This window comes from Lepisma saccharinum, unplaced genomic scaffold (assembly GCF_977018435.1).
Source record: "Lepisma saccharinum unplaced genomic scaffold, izLepSacc3.1 HAP1_SCAFFOLD_608, whole genome shotgun sequence".
Lineage (NCBI taxonomy): Eukaryota > Metazoa > Arthropoda > Insecta > Zygentoma > Lepismatidae > Lepisma > Lepisma saccharinum.
Genome location: NW_028143281.1, coordinates 58,338 through 81,629, shown reverse-complemented (window position 1 = coordinate 81,629; position 23,292 = coordinate 58,338).

The window sequence follows — 23,292 nt, the reverse complement described above, 5'->3', positions numbered from 1 at the left end:
TGTTGTTGTTTTTTTACACGTGAAAATTAACAATAAAATTTCTTTTTTTATCGTTTCAGATGCTGTCGAAACATCAAAAACACATACACACACACTAGAAAAAAAGCATGCAACTTTATTTGTAACACACACATACATTCTCCATCTTCATCAAGAAAATATTATAATAAACATAATTATTTTTATCTATCTCACAATAAAACTCTATATCCAAAAATATCACAACATCAAATAACACTAGAGTCGTTAGTACACGTTGCATGCATTACGGAGATCCTCTGTAGGGTTTCATGGAAGTTTGGGGGAAAAAAAAACACGTGAAACTCTACAGAGGTGCGGTAATCTATAACCGCAGCCATTAGAAAACTTTTACATTTTTGGTTGGGCACCACGCACCCTGGCGAGGTTATAGGGGCCAGGCATTCTAAAAAAACAACAATTATTATTTTGTTTGTTTGTTTGTGTTACAATACATACGCGTGCGCGCGTGTGTGGCACATCGTTCCCCCGAGAGAGGTTTACAAAAATCGCGATATATAAACATTGGCCCCCGGGACTTGGAAAATTGCGATATGGCGCATTCGCTCACCACTGTTGCCAGCCATAAATCTCTCTCTCTTTTCATCTTACAGCAACGTTGGCATCTCTATTTTTTTTTAGTTGTAAGTAAATTGCCAACACACTCTAGTTAATAATGCTACATATTATACACACACACACGCACACACATACTGTGTTGCCATCCATCTCTCTCTCTTTTACGGCAGTACATATTTGTTGCCGGCTCTCCTTGTTTAGTATATGTAGGTTGGCAAAAATTGCTTTATGCACTGTAAGGCAAGCCTCAAGCAAAATTGCCAGCTCCTTGCTTTAGGTTAGGTTAGACCAAAAAAAGCTGTAGGTAGGCTGTCGGTTGTTTAACTCTTCCCCCTCTCTCTCTCCTCTCTCTTTTTTGTAAAAGATTATGGCAAAAATACCAGTAGGTTGGCAACCTTGCTTTATGCACTGTAAGGCAAGTCTTAAGCAAGGTTGCCAGCTCCTTGCTTTAGGTTAGGTTAGACCAAGAAAAAAAGGCTGTAGGTAAACTGTCGGTTGTTTAACTCTTCCCTCTCTCTCTCCTCTCTCTTTTTTTTTTGTAAAAGGCTATGGCAAAAGTACCAGTAGGTTGGCAACCTTGCTTTATGCACTGTAAGGCAAGCCTCAAGCAAGGTTGCCAACTCCTTGCTTTGGGTTAGGTTAGACCAAGAAAAAAAAGCTGTAGGTAGACTGTCGGTTGTTTAACTCTTCCCTCTCTCTCTCCTCTCTCTTTTTTTTGTAAAAAGCCATGGTAAAAGTACCAGTAGGTTGGCAACCTTGCGTTATGCACTGTAAGGCAAGCCTCAAGCAAGATTGTCAGCTTCTTGCTTTGGGTTAGGTTAGACCAAAAACCTTGGTGATTTTTTTCGAGTGAGGAGTTAACAACACTGCAAGCCCCACTTCCGGTTGCAGAACTCTCAAGCAAGGTTGCCAGCTCCTTGCTTTAGGTTAGGTTAGACCAAGAAAAACCTTGGTGATTTTTTTCGAGTCAGGAGTTGGCAACACTGCGAGCGCCACCGAGCCCCATTTTCGGTTTCAGAACTGTCTAATCTGCACTACTTGTGCCTTAGGGTAGAAAATATTTTTCAGGATGAGAAGGTTTCGTATTTTCCTTTTGATATAAGCAACCTGCCCTCCCTGGAAGCTTGAACTGTCATTGTTCCGGGTTCTCCCTCCATTCACGCTTTTTCTTTCTTATGGTGATTTCTTTGCTCATCCGAGCATCATTTTAAGCGCCATCCAGGATTGTCCTTCAAAATTTGCAATAGCTTCACTTTCTGAAGAGCGAAAGGGCATTTCGGAACAAACTTCTCTCGGAGAAAAGCGGTCCACTGCCGTATGATTGTCTGCTGAGCGTTCAAAACTTGAAAAGGTTCCGGTTATTTCTTGCGTCACGAAGTACCTGAACTCAATCGCTATGTAGTTACAATCTAGTTTTCTGATTCACCATTCCCATTTTCTTATCTCATTCCGAAAAGGAATGCCCTTTGATAAGGAAGGTAACTTAAATGGAGACCAATCTCTTCACGTCCTGGACGATATAATGGAGCGGTCCGACAACCGTGAAATTTTTGTGTTGGTTACCTGTCGAATCGCAAAATATATGAAGGTGTCGCACTTCGTCGTCCAAATAATTACAAATGAAGTTGAAAATGAAGGATGAAACTTCATCGGAATCCTTCTTCCCTATGAACTCTGGATATGTAAGAAGAACTGATTTTCGGAAGAGAAGGTGTGTACATTGAAGGAGTACATAGATAGTTCTCTCTTGTAATATACGTCATTTGTATTTATATTAGGCAATGAGACATTTTTTTTGAAAATCCATTGCAATAGCCTCTACATTCTTCTCCTGTGTGGTCATCCTACGAACCGACCTTTTCCGGTCATAAAACACCTGTGCACGAGTTTTGTGTAACTGGTTCTCTGTAGACAATTTTGTTATTTCAATGGTGTCCTTGATAGAGTCTAGACTTTTGAGTCTTGCAGTGAATTCGTCGCACGCACTACATGTGTCCGACCGAGGATATCCGAAGGATATGTTGAACCTTGTAGTAAATATAGTACGATACGAATCATACGAGACTTTAACATGGAAAACTTTTCTTTGAACATTGCAAATAACATGGAAATATTCAAGTCCTCATGTACATATATTTCTTTTGAATCATGAAGTCTATAGTGACTCACCCTTTCTTTAAATGAATAAATATGTTCCTCAATTTTGTTAAGTGTTTCTTTACGTAACTGCCGATGTTTTGACGAATGCTTATCTCGTTTATCAAAAGGAGCTATGCTATTACACTTAAGAGATTTTTGAGTACGCCCCAGTCTTCCTTTACTGATACCATGCACTGCAGTAGTTGTATTCAACCCGGTTCTGCGCCATCAATAGGGTCTCAGTGTTGCCAACTCACCCCAAGAAAATTTCACCATGTGACATTTTACGGGCGAAGCTAACCTACAAATAGGAGTTGGCAACACTGAGTAGTTGCTTCTCAACGTCTTGGAAAACGTCTTAAGACAAATATCTTAATCTTTAAGAAAGTCGACTTCCGGTATGTCAAGATGTTACTTCCGGCCTGTCAAAAAAATTTTCTTAAGACAAATATCTTAAGACGTTTTCCAAGATATTGATTTTTTTGGCTCCTAATTGAGCTAGGATGATGATTTTAGGTTTGTTGGATAGGATTCGACAAGAACTATTTGACTATCAAATAAAATCGATTCTACCCCCTCAAGTTTCTTAAATACAGACATTTTTTTTATTTTTTGAGAAACTTGATTTGCTGATACGACACTGTTGTCCGGGCTATCGAGGAGCATCTGGAATCAATAAACGGTAGATTGGAGGATGTGGAAAGCGAGGTTCGAACCAATGTAAACACTCTGAACGCCAGCATCGACAATCTCAATCCACTGTTGTCATTGAACTGTACAGCATTCCAAACAGGGAATTTTCCTCGCTCTTCCATCCGGGTGCCAAACTCTACATGCTGACTCCTGCCAAAGCCAATCACCAGTTTTTCCTCGCTGGCACACATCAGTTCGTCAAGGCTTCATACTGGTCTTTGCCTCACGCAACCCACTACCCAACCATGACCGTGACGAACATCAGTGACGAACCTAAAATAAGAGGAGTGGAGTTGGTCGATTTCATCCACCCCGAAACTCGCGAGACTGCCTATGCCGAAGATGCCACTCAAATTATCGACATAGAAATAGGTGACAAGCTGTACATAGAAAACCCGGCATTGTCTGCAGCCAGAAATCCCATCCAAGCTATATTCTTATTTTCGCGCAAAGTCTAGGCAGGCTATTGTGAACGAGCTGCACAAACCTGCACGGCGAAACTACAAACGACTGGCGGTAGTGACCAATGGCATAGACGACCTGTGGGAAGCTGACCTTGTGGAAATGAGCAGTGGCAATTTAAAAAATTTACATAAAATCAACAAGGGATACAAGTATCTTCTCACCGTTATAGACACATTTTCAAAATTTGCGTGGGCTTTATCCCTCAAGGCAAAAACAGGAACCTGTGTAGTGGAAGCTTTCAAAAGTATTTTCGATGAAAGTGGCAGGTGACCTCGATTTCTTCAAACAGACAACAGAAAAGAATTCTACAACTCTGTTTTTCGGCAATTTATTCAAAAACAAAATATTCAACATTACTCCACCTTTAGTCATATCAAAGCCAGCATAGTGGAACGTTTCAACCGAACTCTCAAAACACGCATGTGGAAACAATTCACGCTTCAGGGGAATTACAAGTGGCACGACATGCTTCCGGAACTTGTTAACAGCTATAATCACAGTTTGCATCGCACGATAAACATGAAACCAGCTGATGTCAACAAATCTGATGAGCGACGTTTAATTTCCACGGTTTATTGCCCAAAGTACAAATTTACAAGCAAGACACCGAAATAAAAAATTGGAGATCAGGTGAGAATCAGTAAAGTTAAGCGTGCGTTCGAAAAAGGCTTCACTAAAAATTGGAGTACGGAACTTTTCACCGTATTTCGAGTCTTACCCGGAAACCGTCACACGTATATAATAAAAGATAATCGCGACGAAATTCTGAAAGGAAGATTTTACGAAGAGGAACTTTCTAAAACAAAATACCCCGACACGTATCTTATTGAAAAAGTATTACGTAGTAAAGGTGACAAACTGTTGATGAAATGGCTGGGACTCGAGGGAAAATGTTGGATAGACGCAAACGAGGTGATTGTGTAACAGGTGTTTGGGATGTGGTACGGCGACTGCCAGATTTTCCATCGGAACGTCAGGATAGGAAAAATGGCCAGCTTCTACCCGACAACATTCGCTGCCTCATTGTTGGACCTTCTGGATGTGGAAAAAAACGTTACTTATTGATAATTTTCTTCTTGCACCCAACTGGTTAAACTGGAAGAACAGGCACCTGCATGTTTTCTCCAAAAGTTTGGAGCAATCGAAGTATCGCCAGCTGTCGAAACTGTACGAGGGACTAGGCATAGCTATATTTACTTCTGAAGTGATACCACTAGACTGCTGTCTCGAAAATTCGGTGGTGGTTTTTGACAATGTGATCCTGGAGAACCAGAACGAAATTCGCAATTTTTTTACTCAGGGTCGGCACAGAGGCATGGACTGCTTCTTTCTTGCTTAGACTTTTTCCAAAATCCCCAAGCAGCTACTCAGAGACAATGCTAATTTTATTTGTTTGTTTCGTCAAGACTACACCAATTTAAAACACGCTTACGATGATGGGGACATAAACTACTATCAGTTTTCCAAATTTTGCTCTTCATGCTGGAACGAAGATGATTTCGGATTTGTCACAATCGACATGACGAGGAAACCCAATAACGGAAAATACAGAAACAAAATTAATAATTTTCTAAACGTTGCAACGTTACAAGAAAGGTCTTGACCTATTATAAAGAAATACATACAAAAAAAATGAAACGCAAACTTGCAGACGACAACCTGAAGCTGCGTAGACTAAAATCATTATCCTAGCTCAATTAGGAGCCAAAAAAAATAATATCTTGGAAAAACGTCTTAAGATATTTGTCTTCAAAAACTTTTCTTGACAGGCCGGAAGTAACATCTTGACATACCGGAAGTCGACTTTCTTAAAGATTAAGATATTTGTCTTAAGACGTTTTCCAAGACGTTGAGGAGCAACTAGTCAGTATTGCCATCTCCTATTTGTAGGTTATCTTCGCCCGTAAAATATCACATGGTGAAATTTTCTTGAGGTGGGTTGGCAATACTGGGACCCACTTGATGACACAGATCCGGGTTAAAACAACTACTAATGTTAATTTTTATCAATATTAAAATTACATTCATGTTTTTAGTGATATAATCGCAGGTAAAATCAATGATCTTAAGTGGAAGTTTCTTTCTTGCTCTGAACTCAGCCGAAAGGCATTTCGCACCGATCTAATACATTCTCCAATACATTTCAAAATGCAATTGATTGTTTCATGTCGATAATTTGATCAATGCATTAATTCTTGACGCTGAGACGATATTTTCTGCAACTACCTATTCTCTCCTCTCCTCCCCAGTTCTTTGATTTCTTCTACCCTGCTTCTCCTCTGTCTTTTTCACATATCGCCTTGCCTACTTTTGTCGCAACTTGTCTCCATCCCACCCTTCACTACTCTTCTTATCTCCTCTCCTGTCTTCGATTTAGGACTCTTCTCCACTCCTCTCGTCTACTCCCCTCCTCTCCTCTCCTCTCGTTTTCCTTCTCTCTGCTCTTGTTTGCTCCATTTTCCGCATATCTCTTCGAATCTTTTTTCCTTTCTTCACGTCTATTCTCACTTTCTTAGCACTTATACTTTTCCTTTTTGTTTCCACTTTCTTCTCTCCTTTGTCACCTTTCCTTTCCTCTCACCTCTTGTTGATTGTTTTTATTTTTTTCGCGTATATCATAAATATCTATCGTGCCTGTGGCAACCCTGAAATTGAGCCTAGTTCTACAGGCAACCACCAATCCATTGCCTTGTGTAAATTGGGTTGCCTAGTTTAAAATGTCGTTATCCTAATACATGTGAGAGATACTGTACAAGGTACTACAAAATAAGAAGTGCATTGGCATTTTAATTTTTGTAATTTGACGTCTCTTTTTGCCAATTTTGGCTAATGTGGAATTAGGATGACTGATGGTTAGTCACAACCATAAGTACAGTGCAAGGCAATGGAGCGCCACAAGCACCGAGGCAAAGTGTGTGCTGACCGAGCAAGAAGAGAAAACGTTGGAAGAAAGTAAACGCCGCGGGTCCCTTTGTAAATATTGACTGTTATTAAATTACCATTATTGCCAGAGTAGTAGTATTTACAATATTATAAACCCCACTTACAAGTGTAGAAAAGAAGAGGTTATTTGATTGAACAACCCGATTTGCTTACACTTAAAACAATGCTAAGAGGGGCTTATACCCCAATTCTTCAAGTGTGATATGCTCTGAATTTTTAAGAATTTTGAATTCTAATGTAGAAAAGAAGAACCCCCTCAGACAGATTTGCCTATACTTAAAACAATGCTAAGAGGGGCTTATACCCCAATTCTTCAAGTGTGATATGCTCTTAATTTTAAGAATTCTAAATTCTAGTGTAGAAAAGAAGAATTCTTAACAGCCTGATTTGCCTTTACTTAAAACTAAGCTAAGTTCCTATAAGATTTTATTGTTTATAGTGTGTTTCTCTGTCAAAATCCCAGGAAACTTGAATTCTAGTGTAGAAATAATAAGCCCCCCCCCTCAGATTGATTCTGCCATATGTACAAAGGCTGAATCTCTCAGTTTGCAGTCTATAAGATTGTCAAAAATATGCCCCTCTTAATATTGTTTTAGATACACTTGAAATTAAGCGAAAAATATTTATATTCTCAAGCAAAATTTCCCGATCAATACATTAGGACAAGAGCGGGCAAGCATAATTAATTACTTGCATGTTTTTTCTAATCTTTTGATCAGTTCCATGTCCCAGCAGGCAATTAATTATGCAGGCCTGGGAGATTTATATGCGTGCATGTATGAGATAAAATCTACATTGTACCCTTTTAGGGAAAATCCCCCCCCCCCCCGTACATGCCTTCATGGTATTGACTCCAAGGGAAATTCTCAGTAATGAGAATATTGGCCCCTTGCATGTTGTCAGACAAGCCGGAGCACAATTCTGGTCTTGTCTTGTTGTGTTAATATAAACCCGAGCGGGACTTACAGAATATTCATTGCACAATTTCAAAGTCCAACTTTGAATTGTATTTAGCTGATATATAGCTCATAACTCCTGGGTTCTGATATTCAATATGTATTGCATGTGGACATAGTCCCATGGCTTATATGTTTTATAATCAAGGCTTTTGGGTTTAAGACCCCCCCATGGAGAAGTGTTAACATTGTTGCCTTGTAAACAAGAGCTCTGGGTTTGAGTTCTGGTAAAATGTGAGGCCTCCCCTGATGGCAAAGTGTTAATATTGTTGCCTTGATTTTGTTTTGGCTACACTTAAAAACTAAGGCAAAAGCTCTTATGAGCATTTTACTTACACAATAATGTAATGTAATATATGCTTAAATACTTGTTGCTGTTATGTTAATATGTTACCTGGAATATGCTCAATATTTTAATTGGACACCAGCCTCAACTCATATATCTAATACTAAGACAATGTACAATGTAATATGCAGAAATTTTTCTAGAATTGCTCTGTGACTCTCTCATTTCTTACATCATAAACATATGATTTTTCACCTATGAGAATAACACTACATATGGTGTCATCAGGTAATGCCTCATGGAATTCACAGATAATTTTAATATTTGTCCTGTCATTAACCACAACTTGTTTCCTTTTTGAAGTGTTGATTACAAACATGGGTCTCTGTGTTTTGAATTCATCTGGTGTGTAATACATGTCAGTATTGCCAGTAGTGACCCTTGTGTATGATGTAAATGCCTCATATAATTTGAGGAAATCATCCTTGGACATGTCTAAATTATAATTTTCTCTAGGAAATACCTCATTTCTGCCATTTTTAAGATATATGTTCTTGATGTTGCAGTTATCAAATTTACTTGAATTTTTTTCCTGATTATTGTGTCTTCCAGTCTGAAACAGTACCACCACAAAATCCGGCATGTCATATTGTATACTGGAGAATGAATTTGTAGCATCAAACTCATAATAAGTACCACTTGCGGGCTTCTGTACACATTGATATGTATAAAATTGTAGAGGAATCTGTGGATTTTTTATTATATCAGCTTTGTATTTAAGGACATAACTGGCTTCATATTCAACAACTGGGATTCTTAGCTCCATAGTCTGAATAATGCACTTGCCCTCATCAGGTAGGGTATTAGGCAGAGCTTCCCCTGTAGAGTTTATTGCATTGTACCTCATCAAAGCATTATTATCATTGGCAGCTCTTCTAAATGTGATTCTTAAACCACCCTTCCACATAATATCTTTGTAATCTGAGAAGAATCCTGGCAACAGGCGCATAGGGAACAGCACTGTGTGGCTCTTGGATATAATTTTTTCACCAGCCTCAAATCCACCTATTTTGTAGTAAGAAGCCTCGGTTTTGGATAATTTTAGTGTGGCCAAAGCTGTGGAGGTAATGCCGGGATAATCTATTCTGTTTATAACAACACCATGCTTTCTGATCTCAATTTCAGAGAACAGATGCGGCACAAAATTGTCCACCAATCTTATATTTGAATTTGCCGGATAATCTGTTCCATCGAGCTTTACAACATCAAATTTGATGTATAGATCTGCTCTGTGGGGGTGTATAAAGCCATCCCCTACATCAAGATCAACCTCAATCTCTGTATTGGGTTGATTTAAATTTGCAAATGTCCTCCTGTTTGGGGGGAATGATTGTAGCTCATAACTCTCAATATTTTCCATTTTTCTTGTATGTATTTTTATTTAAATATTAATCTCTATGATTGCAGTTGTTGTGGCTCCAGCAAAATCAACTAATTCTTCTTTTTCATTAGTGACCATCAACTCAATGTAATCTATTCTATTATGACACACAGGAAAATATAATGTTGGGGATGGATTGTAGATGATGGGCTCCATGAATTCAGAGTTAGGTTTGAATGTTGCAATAATGCCAGTTTGTTTGTGAGTGCCTATGCCATTTGATTTGGTGATCATACCCTCGGCCACATTACAGTGAATATTCAGAGTCTCTATGGCTAAGAATTTAGGTATATTAATAGCAGTGTGTTTGATACCTGGTTCAAGTTTTGTGTTGTTCTCAAAGCCTAACAGCTCTCCTATAGTACCCAGATCCACTGTTTCTGTAGCAGATACAATCTCTACTCTGTAAGTGACAGAATTTTGAGTTAATACTATACCTCTGGGTAATTGAGCATTTAGAGTGGACAGATTATACTGCCCTGGAGTGATGACAATATTTTGATCCCCAACTCCAATTTTGTTGTTGTGGTGTGTAATATTAGGGATCAAGTACATGCCATAAAATGCTCTGAGAGCTATTGTTTTGGGATACACTATATCATCATGTAATTTGAGTTTCAATATTGAATTTTGGCTGGTGAGATGGAATACCCCCATGATGTTTTAAATACCACAAGGCTTTTTGAAAATTTTCAATTGATGGTTTATTTATTTGAGACATATATCTAAGAACAGATAAACACAAATGTCCACAATTAACATCTTTGAAGTTTTGAACACGGGCATTATTGTAATAAAGATTAGCTGATTTTAGATATTTTATTAAATTTTCAGGTGGAACACCTCCAAATGAATCAAACACAAATGCCTCATTGTTTAAATATTTAAGATAACAAATCCAGTGAGTGCCCTGATTTTTGTACTTATCCAAATTAACAATGCCACACTCTTTGTTGAGTGGTTGTTCTGGCAAAGAATCAGACATGTACACACCTCTAAAGTTTTTGATGCCCAGTGGCTTGATTAAAGCTTCAATATCTTTGTTTGTAAGCGGCTCTTGTTTTTTTTAAACTTATTCATGGCTCTCTTAACACCTTTGCCTTGTTTCTCAATGGCCAGGTTATGGCGCTTAAATTCATCTAATTCTGCCTTATTCTTTTTGGCATCTATTACTGTTTTTGCTATGGCAGCTGATCCCCCAGCCAAGCTCCCAACAGCCCCAAGTGCTGCTAAGATGGCCGGGATAGTAAATATGAAACCCCCTACATGTGATTTTTTCCTGGATTGTTGTAATTTTTTTAATTGGGGGGTACTAAGCAACAATTTCATACCATGGCCCTTTGCAAGACAAGAATTTTTTTCTTCCGCTGCTTTTTGGTTAAAAGGCTATCAATAGTTTTAAGAGATTTAAGACCTGCATAAGGTATTTGATACAAAACACCCTTGGCCTTCATTGTAGGTTTATTATATACATATTCACAGACCCCACCCCAGTTTTTGTTTGGTGTTCATAGCTATGGTGGTCCCCAATGCTGCTATTTTTTCACTCAAAGAAGCATCTTTGCTTACAAATCTACCAAATGCAGCCTCTTCTAATTTCTTGTCTGCAACATGTCTCTTGTCAAGATCAGAATGTGTGTTGTATGCTATGTCATGGTCTCTACAAGCAGCATATAGGGGATTAACACCAGGATCCCCTCTGTTTAATCTATGGTCCATATTTGTGCCTGGACCACAATACTGATAGCCTGGAATGTGTAGTTCAAATGGCAGCTTGTTTATAATGTCATTAACCAACCCCCGACCCTCAGAAATATTCCAAAATTTAGGTGGTAGAGTATTAATAATTTTTATAAGATATCCAATCCCCTTAGTGTCATTCACTATAAAATTAGACAATTTTGTGCTTATCATGTCCATAATTCCAACCTTTTCATTGTAAAAATTGTGGTTGCCAGCATTTTCCTCCCCAGCTATCACCAATAACCTGTCTACAAGTTTCCTGACATCATCAACCCACACAAATTCTTTAGGCAGGGTGTTGTATTGTTTGATTCCACTGCCAGTCTTAATGTGTGACCATATGGGCTTGATTAAATTGTTGTATTTTGCTCCACTGCTAGACTTGACTCTTTTTTGTGTGGGATCATTGTTCTGGTATAGAGCATCTGATTTTATTAATATTTCTTTGTAGTGTTCATAATCTTGATCTGTATAGCTGCCAGGCCTTTTCCGAGTCATCAGTTCCCACAATCCAGGTGTGCCGGGATATTTAACAAAACCACCTCTTTGTCCAAGATGAGATTCTGAATATACAATTATATCATCTCCCATAAATGTTACTCTGAAATTGCCAATTCTATGTATGATGCTACCATCTCGCTCTGTGTCAGCATATAAGCCAAAGACCTCATCTTTGTTGTCTTTAGGTGTGCTTAAATATTTTTGAGCAAGAAGACCCAATTCAATAGGATCCTGAGTAGCTTCAATTCTTCGAGGAGGAACAGGACTAGGTGTATGAATACTGGAAAGTGGGGTGATTGGATAATCTAATATGTTCCTTGCAGCTACAGGTACAAGCTCTGTGATCAAATTTTGATTTTGCTCTGTAACAGTTTTGATATTTTTACCTAATTCACTAATAGCATCAATGATAGGCTGTTCTGTTTGTTTGTGTTGTTCATAAATTCCTCGGTTCTGTGATTTCCATCCCTTAAATCATTTTACAAGATAATCTCTTAATTTAAGATCATCAATGATTGGCCTTTTCATGGTTATTTATATATGTTTCAATGTCTAGAAAATTGTTGATTTTATTTCTGTATTTGCCACTATTGGGTTTTCTTTTCATATCAATTGTGGCAAACCCATAACTGTCCTGGTTCCAGCACCTACTGCAAAACTTGGAAAAATCATTGTAGCTCAAGTCCCCACCTACATATTCATCATGTATGTGTTTGAGGTTGGTATGATCTTGATGAAACACACATATAAAATTGCTGTTGTCTCGGATCAGCTGCTTCGGTATTTTTGAAAAAGTCCGTGCCAGGTAGAAGCAATCAATGTTTTTGTGTCGGCCCTGTGTAAAGAAATTTCTAACCTTGTTTTGATTATCCAGTATAATGTCATCAAACACAACAACAGAATTATCGAGACATTCATGAAGTGGCTTAACATCTGATTCAAAAGTGGCTATATCCAATCCATCATATAGCTTCATCAGCTGCTGATATTTTAATTGTTCCAAGCTCTTAGAAAAGACATGCAAGTGCCTGTTTTTCCAGTCTAACCAGTTGGGTGCCAATAAAAAATTATCAACCATTAGTGTAGTTTTACCACAAGCTGATGGCCCAACAATAAGACATCTAATATTATCAGGTAGCAACTTGCCATTTCTCTTAATCTGCTGTTCAGGTTCTGGCAGCCTTTTTATAACATCCCAGGTGCTCATATTATTATTTTGTCTGCATCGATCCAGCTGTGTTCTGGAAGTCCTAGCCATTTGACAAATAACTTGTTGCCTTTTCTGCGGATGATTTTTTCTATGAGATATGTGTCAGGCTGTTTAGTTTTGGTGAGTTCTTCTTCATAGAACCTGCCTTTGAGAATTTCTCCTCGGTGGTCTTTTATTATATATGTGTTAAGGGTCCCAGGATTAATTTGAACCACTGTAAATAATTCAGTGCTCCAGTTTCTTGTAAAGCCTCTTTTGAATAAGTGCTTATATTTGCTGATTCTTACTTGATCACCCACCCTGTATTTGGCTTTTCTTGTTGTTGGCTTGTATCTAGGATAATAAACAGTACTGATCAATTTTTGCTCATCAGATGAAGTTACTTCAGAGGTTTTCATGTTGATTGTGGAATGGACCGAGTTGTTATATTTATGTAGAAGTTCTGGAAGAATATTAATCCATTGATAATTACTTTGAAGTGTAAATTGTTTATACATAAGATTTTTTAGGGTTTTGTTGAATCTCTCTACAATTGAGGCCTTGAGATCACTGTAACTCGGATAATGTTTTATTGACTGGCTTTTAATAAATTGTTGGAACACAGAATTATAAAATTCTTTGCCATTATCTGTTTGCAAATAGCGCGGTGATCTTCCACTCTGATTGATGATTGTCCTGATGGCTTCTGTAACACATTTTCCAGTCTTGGATTTGAGTGGCACAGCCCAGGCAAATTTTGATAATGTGTCTATTACAGTGAGTAGATACTTGTAGCCCTTGTTGATTTTGTCTAAGTTTTTCAGCTGTCCACTTGCCATCTCAATCAAGTATCTCTGCCATAAATCATCTATGCCTTTTGTGACTACTGGCAGTCTCTTATAATTATGTCTGGCCTGTCTGTGTAATTCATCAACAATAATTTGTCTAGACATAATATGAAAACAAGAATATTGCAACTATGGGGTGTTCAGCAGCTGATACTACAGGATTTTCTAAATATAATTTGTCCCTATTTGTATTTTAAATTCCAGAAAGCCATCATCTTCAGCATAAGATGTTTCTAATGTATTGGGATCTGTAAAATCCTCTAATTCTACACTGGTGATTTTTACTTTGTTGTCAGCATTTGTTATTGATAAGGTGGGGTAGTGGTGTGCCTGTGGTTGTAGCCAATATTTGATCTTGATTGGTCTCAATGTGCCCCCAACAAAAAACTGGTAATAAAATTGTGCAGGGGACAGCATATATATTTTGCCACCTGGTGTAAATGGAGAATCATATTCTTTGTTGGGGATGCTGTACAATTCAAGAATTACTGTATGTTTTGGATTCTCGATTATGCCGGTTATTTCTTTTTCTGCTGTAAGCAATCTGCTTGTTACAGATTCAAGATGCTCATTGATGGTTCTAACAACATCATCATGGCCTGGCTTGATTCTTATGTCCACAATAAGTTTCTTGTATTGTTGCACAATCTCTTGAAGCTGGGTGGCAAAAACAGACAGAGCATTTGCTTGATTGGATTCCATGGTTCCTATCTGTTGCTTGATATTAGCTACAATTTGTTGCAAATTTTCAACAACTGCCAATTTTGAATTTTGAGCAGTAAGATCATGGACCTGTCTTCCGATATCCTCAAACAGGGCATGCAGTTCATTAATATGTTGAATAGTTGGTAGAGTGGCCACTGTCTGAGAGAGTTGTTTGATCTCTGTCTGGATATTCTTGATATCTTCTGATTTCAATATGCGATTCACTGCCCTCTTAATATTTTTTAGTTCCTGTGATGTAGGCAGATTTGAAACAGTATTCTGCAAAGATTCAAGTGCCAATTTTACATTATTTAATTCAGAAGCATCAGCCACATTTTGCATAGCATTTTGGAGCAGGGCTATATCTGCCTGAGTGGGTGTTGATTGTTGTAAAATTTCAAGTTTTGTTTGGATATCATCAATCAAGTGATGAAAATAAGATAGTTCAGATTCAGTGTTGAGGTTTTCAAGCTTTGTGATTTGTTGCTGGACACTGGCAAGGGTGTCTACAATACCAGGCAAGCGGGATTCTAGAGATTCTTGTACATTTGTCAAATCACTTTGCACTGCTGCTATTGTACCCTCAAGATGGGTTATGGTACTTTGAATATTTCCAAAATCTTCATATGTTTCAAGTTGCAGCTTAATATTTGCAACACTCCGAGTTATTGCACTCAAAGCATCAGAAGATGGCAAGTTGTTCATAAAATTTTCAAGTGTCTCAATTTTTTCTTTACCCTCGGCTATGGCATTGTTCAAGGGGTCCAGATTAGGTATCTGGAGTGACTGAATCTGTTCCTTTAGAGTGGAAATCACTAAATCAAAATCTTCTTGTGATTTTATGCTTTTAACAATTGTTTGGAGCTGTGCCTGGACATTATTTATCTGCTCTTCCAATTGCTGTTTCAATTGCTCAGAGTTGGTGGCCTGGGTCATAAATTTGGCTTGAAGAGCTGCTACAGCTTCTTCTAAACTTTGAAAATTATCTAATGTGGCCAAATCAGTATATTTCTGAAGCAGCAATTTGAGTTCTGAGTCAATTTTAAGAAGAGGGTCCATGCATTGTGATTGCAAATTTGTAATTTCTAATTGAAGACTGGCATTAAGTGTGGTTTGTAAAGCTTGTAAATCACTTCTTAATTTCTTGACTCTGACATCAAGCATCAGAATCTCATCACTGTGATCTTCATGTCTTGTATGGCCAAATATATCATTAGGCATTTTTGATTTAATGGTTATTTATTATTGAATATCTGATTCTTAATTCTATAAAAAAAGGTATAAGCTTGTCATATGATCCAGGGACCTCAATATATAAGCAGTCACCAGCAGAAACAGTATATACCGTGCCAGAAATCATGTTTGAGTGCTTAATTCTATAAATATTTCTCCCTACTGAAATCTTGACATCACCCTCAGGGGTTGTAATAAATTGTAATTGCCCACCTACAGGTAATTGGTAATGATTTAAATTATTGTTAAATATGTACAATATTTTACCTGTTTCTTCATCAACATCTGTAAGTATGCTGTTCAGATGAATAATTAACAAAGCACTTAGTTTAGATATTATATCAGAAGAGGGTTGTGCTGTTGGCAGGTCCATAATAGCCTGTTTTTGGAACCCAAATAAGTTCACAGGCATGTTTGTTTATTTCAAATCATGCTCTTTAATTGGGCATTGATTGCCACTTTTGAAATCACAATGCCCCCATGGTAGAGTATGTATGCCACATGATAAAATCCATCTCTTGTCATCATCTGGGTCCTGAGCCACTTTTCTTACAATATTTGTAGTCAATAAGTGATTCACACTCTGAATTCTATTTTCTGATGTTCTGATTGCGCTACATGATTTGAGGCAATTTTTATAATCTTCAAATTCAAGCTCTTTTTCAACAGTCACTCTGCCAATGCCCTTGGCTTTTTTGGCAACAACACCACTACATGTTTCAAAGCTGTACATCTTGGCCCTTAACCCAGCAAATGCCACAATAACATCACCAAGTGTCTCATCTTTTAACTTGCCAGGCACCTTTTTGTTGTGGGGTTGAATCTTTGTATGTTCACTGGTATCAAAGTATTGAAACAATTCAGGCTGTGCTATATCTTGATAAACATCTTCTGTTTGAATATCAAGAACAAAACTATCAGTGTCCATGTACATCAATTTTACACAATCACCATAAAAAGGTTTCAACACATCATAATACAATTTTAACATGTGTAATTTGGCCAATTCCAATATCACAGCCCCTACATAAATAGGTTTATCAAACTTAATCTTTGTTTTTTTCATGTTGAAAAGTGCCATATTTTCATCATAAATTCTTCTATAATTGAAATTAGGCTTTGCAATCAATTTTTTGCTCAGGCTGGGGTCAGTAATTATGTTTTCTGACATTTTCAATAGTTTTGCCATACACTGAATTGACCATCAATTTAAACAAGGTCTTATCAAATTGGCTCTTTGCAGATGTTCGAAGCTCTGTGTTTGTATCAATATATGACTTCAACCATTTTGAATGCCTGAACCTCAAAACTTTTCCAACTTTGGTCACTTGAACACCATGATTCATCCGGAACTGGAGGTTTTTGTAATATATGACATAATCCTGTTTCGGCTCTAGAGTCATCATCAAATTCTTCTGTTTAGAGCCAGGTGAACACTTAACCTCGGGAATTGGGGGCAGATAAGAAAATATGTTGTGTAAATTATCAGGAATTGTCAGATCAACCTCTAAGAACAGGCCATAGTTACAGTCATCAAAATCCTTATAATCTTCAATATTGAAATCTTCAACCCGCTCAAGCCCTGCATATGGCAGTTTTTTCATCATATCATAACCATAGTGGCTGTTTGCATCTACATACAGTATATAATTTGATGGCAGTGCTGGATCATAATCAGGAATATATTTGTTATTTGCTCTGCCATATCTCTGAGAACATTGCACCATGCCTCCTCTTATACATTGTTCCATAAACAGATACATATCTTGATCCTGGATCAGATCCAATTGCATTTTAGTCCTCTTAACATACAGATTTTATTAAAAAAATTGTTTCGATTTTAATGTAATTTTTTTAATACTCTGTTGAAATAATCAGTTAAGAACATTATATATGGTTATAATAATGTTGATTGTTGACAACTCAACAATGAAATACATGCGTCTGAAAAGCCCCTAAGATAAAATCCCGAGTATACTCGTGCTATGAATGAGTAAAATATTACCAATAGAACTTGTTAAAAAATCAAGGTAAGTTATTTTAATAATCAAAATAAACACAAAATAGCACTGAAACACTAATTAGTGAACTTGAAAACAATTGTTTATATTATAGGGACTTTGTCATTAGTCCTAAAACGTGTATAAGTGTACCCACTAAATGTGAAATACATTGTTTATATGTTACTGACTGTGTGATAAGCCCTGAAACATGGATCAATGCACAAAGCTACACTGCATTCCTCACACATGTATCTGGATTCTCTTCTAGCCTTCTTCCCTCTAGCATCACGCACACTGTCTGGCACTTGCAAAGTCAGTTTCCGATGAATCTGACACATCACTTTCTTCTGAACTTTCTTCATGACTTTCTTCGGAGCTATCTGAACCGTTAAACTGAATATCAAGCTCTTCTTCACACTCCATTTTCACAAAAGAAGAAGAATACAACCAAGAAACACGGAAGAAAACAAAGGCACCCTAACTGACTTTCTCACACCTATGCCGTAGACGAAAATAAACATCAAAAGAAGGAGATTAGTGACATCTACCGGAAAGACAAAGAAAAACCTTCAACAGCACTATTAGTGACATCTACCGGAAAGACATTAAACAATAACTTCAACAGCACTATCTAGCGGAAACATGCAGAAACATTGAAAAACGAGTATAATCGTCCTTTTAAAATGTGTACGGATAAAAAGAAGTTACCCCGAATATACTCGGGATATTATATTTTCGTGGAAATTAAAAACCCGAGTATACTCGGGCTTTTATGTTAAAAGGTTAAAAACATTGCGGACCATGCTAGGCCCGGAGCACTGTAAAAATATATTGGATCCAGTTTATAATTTTGCATGGAAGATTTTCTGAATGCTTGCAGTATATCAGCTAAGAGAGTGACATCAAGTTTTAAATATGCCTTGTGATAATCACCAAATGTCTGGCATTTTAAATTGTTCCACATCAACTGGGCATGGTGATAATCTTCATCAGTGATTCCAGATCCTCTGATTTTGCTGTAAAACTCTTGTTGTGGTGGCAGAGAACACTCATCAAATTTAGAAAAATCTGTAACATAATCATATGGATATACACCCTTCCGCCTAATTAATTTCAGGTCCTGATTTGGAAACAAGGCACATGTGATTTTGAATTGTTCATCAGATAATTGAGTGGCCAGTGTAGCCAGGCTAGCCGATAAAATTCTGTATGAATCAAGAAATCTTAAGTGAATAGGAACACCATTAACTTTAATTATTTTGCTAATAGTTATATATTTCTCATCATTTTCTGCTAAAATATTTAAATTCTGCTTGTTAAACCACTCGTATCTGATTAAATGATGAAAATCATAATTGGATGCACCATGGCAAAATATGGGGACAAATTTTAGTCTCTTGATCTTAATATTACAGCTATTGCACAGGGCCATTAAGAATTTACCATCTGCATGAGAATGGCGTTTCACCTTGATATTTATATCTGAAAATTCAGAATCACATACCGGGCATTTTTCTGCATTGTTGAAATCTTCAATCTGTTTCTCTGTTAAAGGCATCATAGGTTTTGATTTTAATAAGATATTAGATGCTATGTCATGGCACTCATTTTCTATTCTATGCAAATTCTTTGATGGCATCTGGTCCCATGTATAAATATTCTTTACTAACCACACCATCCCTTATAACTATATAACAAAAACTGGAGGGTTCATGTAACTGGTATGGTGTAATTGAAGATTCATCAGGGTCTGGGCTACAGAATGCAAGAGGTTTGAGATTTGATTCAAAATCACAGACTATATATGCTGGGTGTTCCAACAAGGCTTCAAACTTTTTGAATTTTGCATTTTCACTTGGCATTGGCATCACCATATGAACAGGTTTATAGTTGCCACAGTATTTTAAATGTTCAATTAACTTGTTTTTAGCAATTTCTGCATTCACTTCCCGAACCCCATTCACCATTTTTTGACCATCAAATACAGTTAAACATCTTCTGCACAACTTGAATATTGTATTGGATTTGTCTAGTTGTTTTCTGACTAAAGCTTCAAGATTATGAATCAGAGTGTAATGATATGTATCATCCCCTTCAATTAAGAGCAGATCAATCGGAACAGCAGAATCATCATCAAATGTACTGATTCTGAGAGGTGCTATCAAGCAATTGCCATGGCCAGTAGAACAAATAAATACATTAATAGATAATTGTTTGCCATTGATATTCCTGGCCTTTTTTTCAAATTTATCAATATTCTGAACAGACATTGGATATTCTAAACCCTCCATTGCTTCATCAAAATCATGCTCATATTGTTTATAATAAGTTATTCTCTCAGGATGCCTTAAAACTGGATACAAAGCAGCTAAAATACACCACAAAAAGCATTTCTCATCATTATTTTCTATATTAACCACTGCTCTTTTGTTTTTAATATTGGCAGGTAATGGCAAATATGTAGATCCTTGTAATGGGTTGAATTCAGAAATATTAACATATAACTTGTGTGGAGATCCGCATAGGCTCCATCCAGACTCTTTTGCTGCAAATTCAGAGTGTTTAATATTCAATTGATCTATCAAACTGCTTATTATTTTGTCTGAATTTGCATTTGAATATACGGGTACAGTTTCTGTTATGTGGGGCTGTGTAAATTTTGCGCCATTTGGTTTCTTGTATTGTGCAAACAATTTGAGGGACAGCTTATAAGAGCCATTTTGTGCATTTAGAATTGCCTGCACATCAGGATTTACACTGTTCAAAAAATTATTAATACCACATCTTGGCTCTGATACAAACCGATAATCTCTTAATTGGCCATTAAAACTGCTATGGATAGGTGGTGCATAGCGTGGCTGCTTTGCTGGTCCAGCATTAACAGGTGTTTCATGCTTCCTTTTCAGACCAGATGTAGATGGTTGTGGGGGCAATGTTGATGACTGTACATAAGAATTACACTTGTGCCATTTGTAATATGCCTTGCTTAATATTTTATGGCATCTTGGACACATTTTTGTGGTTTTTCTGCATTTCTTAGAGTCACAAATATGCCGGTGCCTAGACCAATTAGAACTAGATATATTTTTATTACACTGATTGCAATATTTTTGTTTTGGCATTTTTGTTGTTTATTTATATAAAATTTCTTGGTCCAAAAAAACAGAACTATGCCAAAACAATAACTAGGCTCTGGTGATCCCCAATATAAAATAATTTTGCTTTTTTATGCTGTTGTATAACACTTTTTACCAGGTTTCAGATCTGGGAGCTATCAATTATATATCAACTAACAATAATTATTCTCTAAATCTCACGTATGGAGATATTATATTGCCACATGTATTTCAATCTTACACATTTTGTCAGGACTCAAACCCGAGCCTCTTGTTTACAAAGCAACAATATTAACACTTTGCCATCAGGGGAGGCTTCACATTTTATCAGGATTCAAACCCTAGCCTCTTGTTTACAAGACAATAAAAACCATGGGGCTATGCACCATACTCTACTGGGTCTCAGAACCCAGGAGCTATGAGCTTTATATCAATGTACACATGGCAGAATCAATCTGAGGGGGGAGGTGGGGCTTATTATTTCTACACTAGAATTCAAGATTCCTGGGATTTTGACAGAGAAACACACTATAAACAATAAAATCTTATAGGAACTTAGCTTAGTTTTAAGTATAGGCAAATCAGGCTGTTAAGAATTCTTCTTTTCTACACTAGAATTTAGAATTCTTAAAATTAAGAGCATATCACACTTGAAGAATTGGGGTATAAGCCCCTCTTAGCATTGTTTTAAGTATAGGCAAATCTGTCTGAGGGGGTTCTTCTTTTCTACACTAGAATTCAAAATTCTTAAAAATTCAGAGCATATCACACTTGAAGAATTGGGGTATAAGCCCCTCTTAGCATTGTTTTAAGTGTAAGCAAATCGGGTTGTTCAATCAAATAACCTCTTCTTTTCTACACTTGTAAGTGGGGTTTATAATATTGTAAATACTACTACTTGCCAGTTTCTAAAGAAATTCCAAAAAATTTTCTTGCCCGCTTCGCTCGCAATGCTGCTAATTATGTTGAGTTGAGTTGGTGCTTTAAGTCCACTTTATGCACAGCAACGCTAATCGGGACTTGACCTACTGTTTAAAGTGGGAACCGAACCACTATATTTCCACTGGGTATCGCATCCGGGATCCCTTCATTACAAGGCGACGACGCTAAGACTGTGCCATCTGGGAGGCCTCCAGCTAATTATGTGCAAGGAAGGTATTGAGGGTGGGGGGCATTGGAAGTGACCTCTGTTGAAGACCTGTATTGCAACGATAGAATTTGCACAGTTCGAATTTTGTGTATGTACAACACACATTTATGCACATAATCTTTCTGCCGAACTTTTGCCCATTATTTATATGTATGTATGTGCAAAGGACTTCAGATGAAATGTATGTATTTTTGTTGTTTTTTTTAAGACGGAAGATATATTAATTTTTTTCTGTTTGAGTGAATTTGTTTGTCAAATATTCCGCTTCTTCTTTTCTTTTGTGTATTTCCTATGTGCCGGATTAAAGGGAGACAGGGCTGACCGTCCGCCCTTCCCTTCAACAGATGGTTATAATCTTGCACAATTACTTTGGCTTACGGTCACCATTTTGAGAAGAATCTGCAATATTAGACATTTTACCATTTGATACAGGTATTGCGGGAATAGTGACACATATCAACGTCTGGTTTTATCAGAAATGCCTGAAATAGTGTAAACGTTCAATAGAAATCAACAAACTATATTTGGAGCGTATTTGCTTTTTGTAAAATATTACACCCCTTGTTTCGCATATTTCGTGTATTATACATAGTTCAGAAGAATCAGTTATTGTGTGGTTTGGATTGGTTGGACATTTGCATTTAGGTTTCATTCGTTTCATGGTATTATTGAGATAGTAATACGTATATGTTTATCGGAAAGTCAGACATTATCGTCACTCAGATACAAAGGTATGGTTAAGTTACTCGTGCACATAGCACCGTGCCATGAAGGCACAATTAGTGGATGTGTGGGTAGGCCCCACACATTCTGAATCTAGACCATTTTACAATAATTATAATTGAATCACTCACATGAACAAAGCAATTTTGGTTAAGACAAGTGCACAAAGAATATTTGGTGTGCCCAGTTAGATTTTTCTATCTTATCATTAAGTTGTGGAATTTTTAAAAGTTATTCCTCGTCAACAAACACTGTTCATACATAATTTATTTCTGGCATTTCAAATGAAGTATCTAAGCAATCAATGTGCAAATTTGGTGAGTGTAAGAAAAATAAACATTTTAAGATATACATTTCGACCAATTGTCAGGCTATTCAAATTCAAATCAGTTACTATTTACAGATTTATGAAAATATTTTGGTGGGGATTATGGTGAACGAATTTGGGGAGGAATGCGTCCATGGTCTTAAGGGGGGATTGGAATCCCCTTGGAGATTCTTCAGACTTTCTCGATTCATATAAGTAAATTCATATACTTTAATTAGTTTATTTATACATTT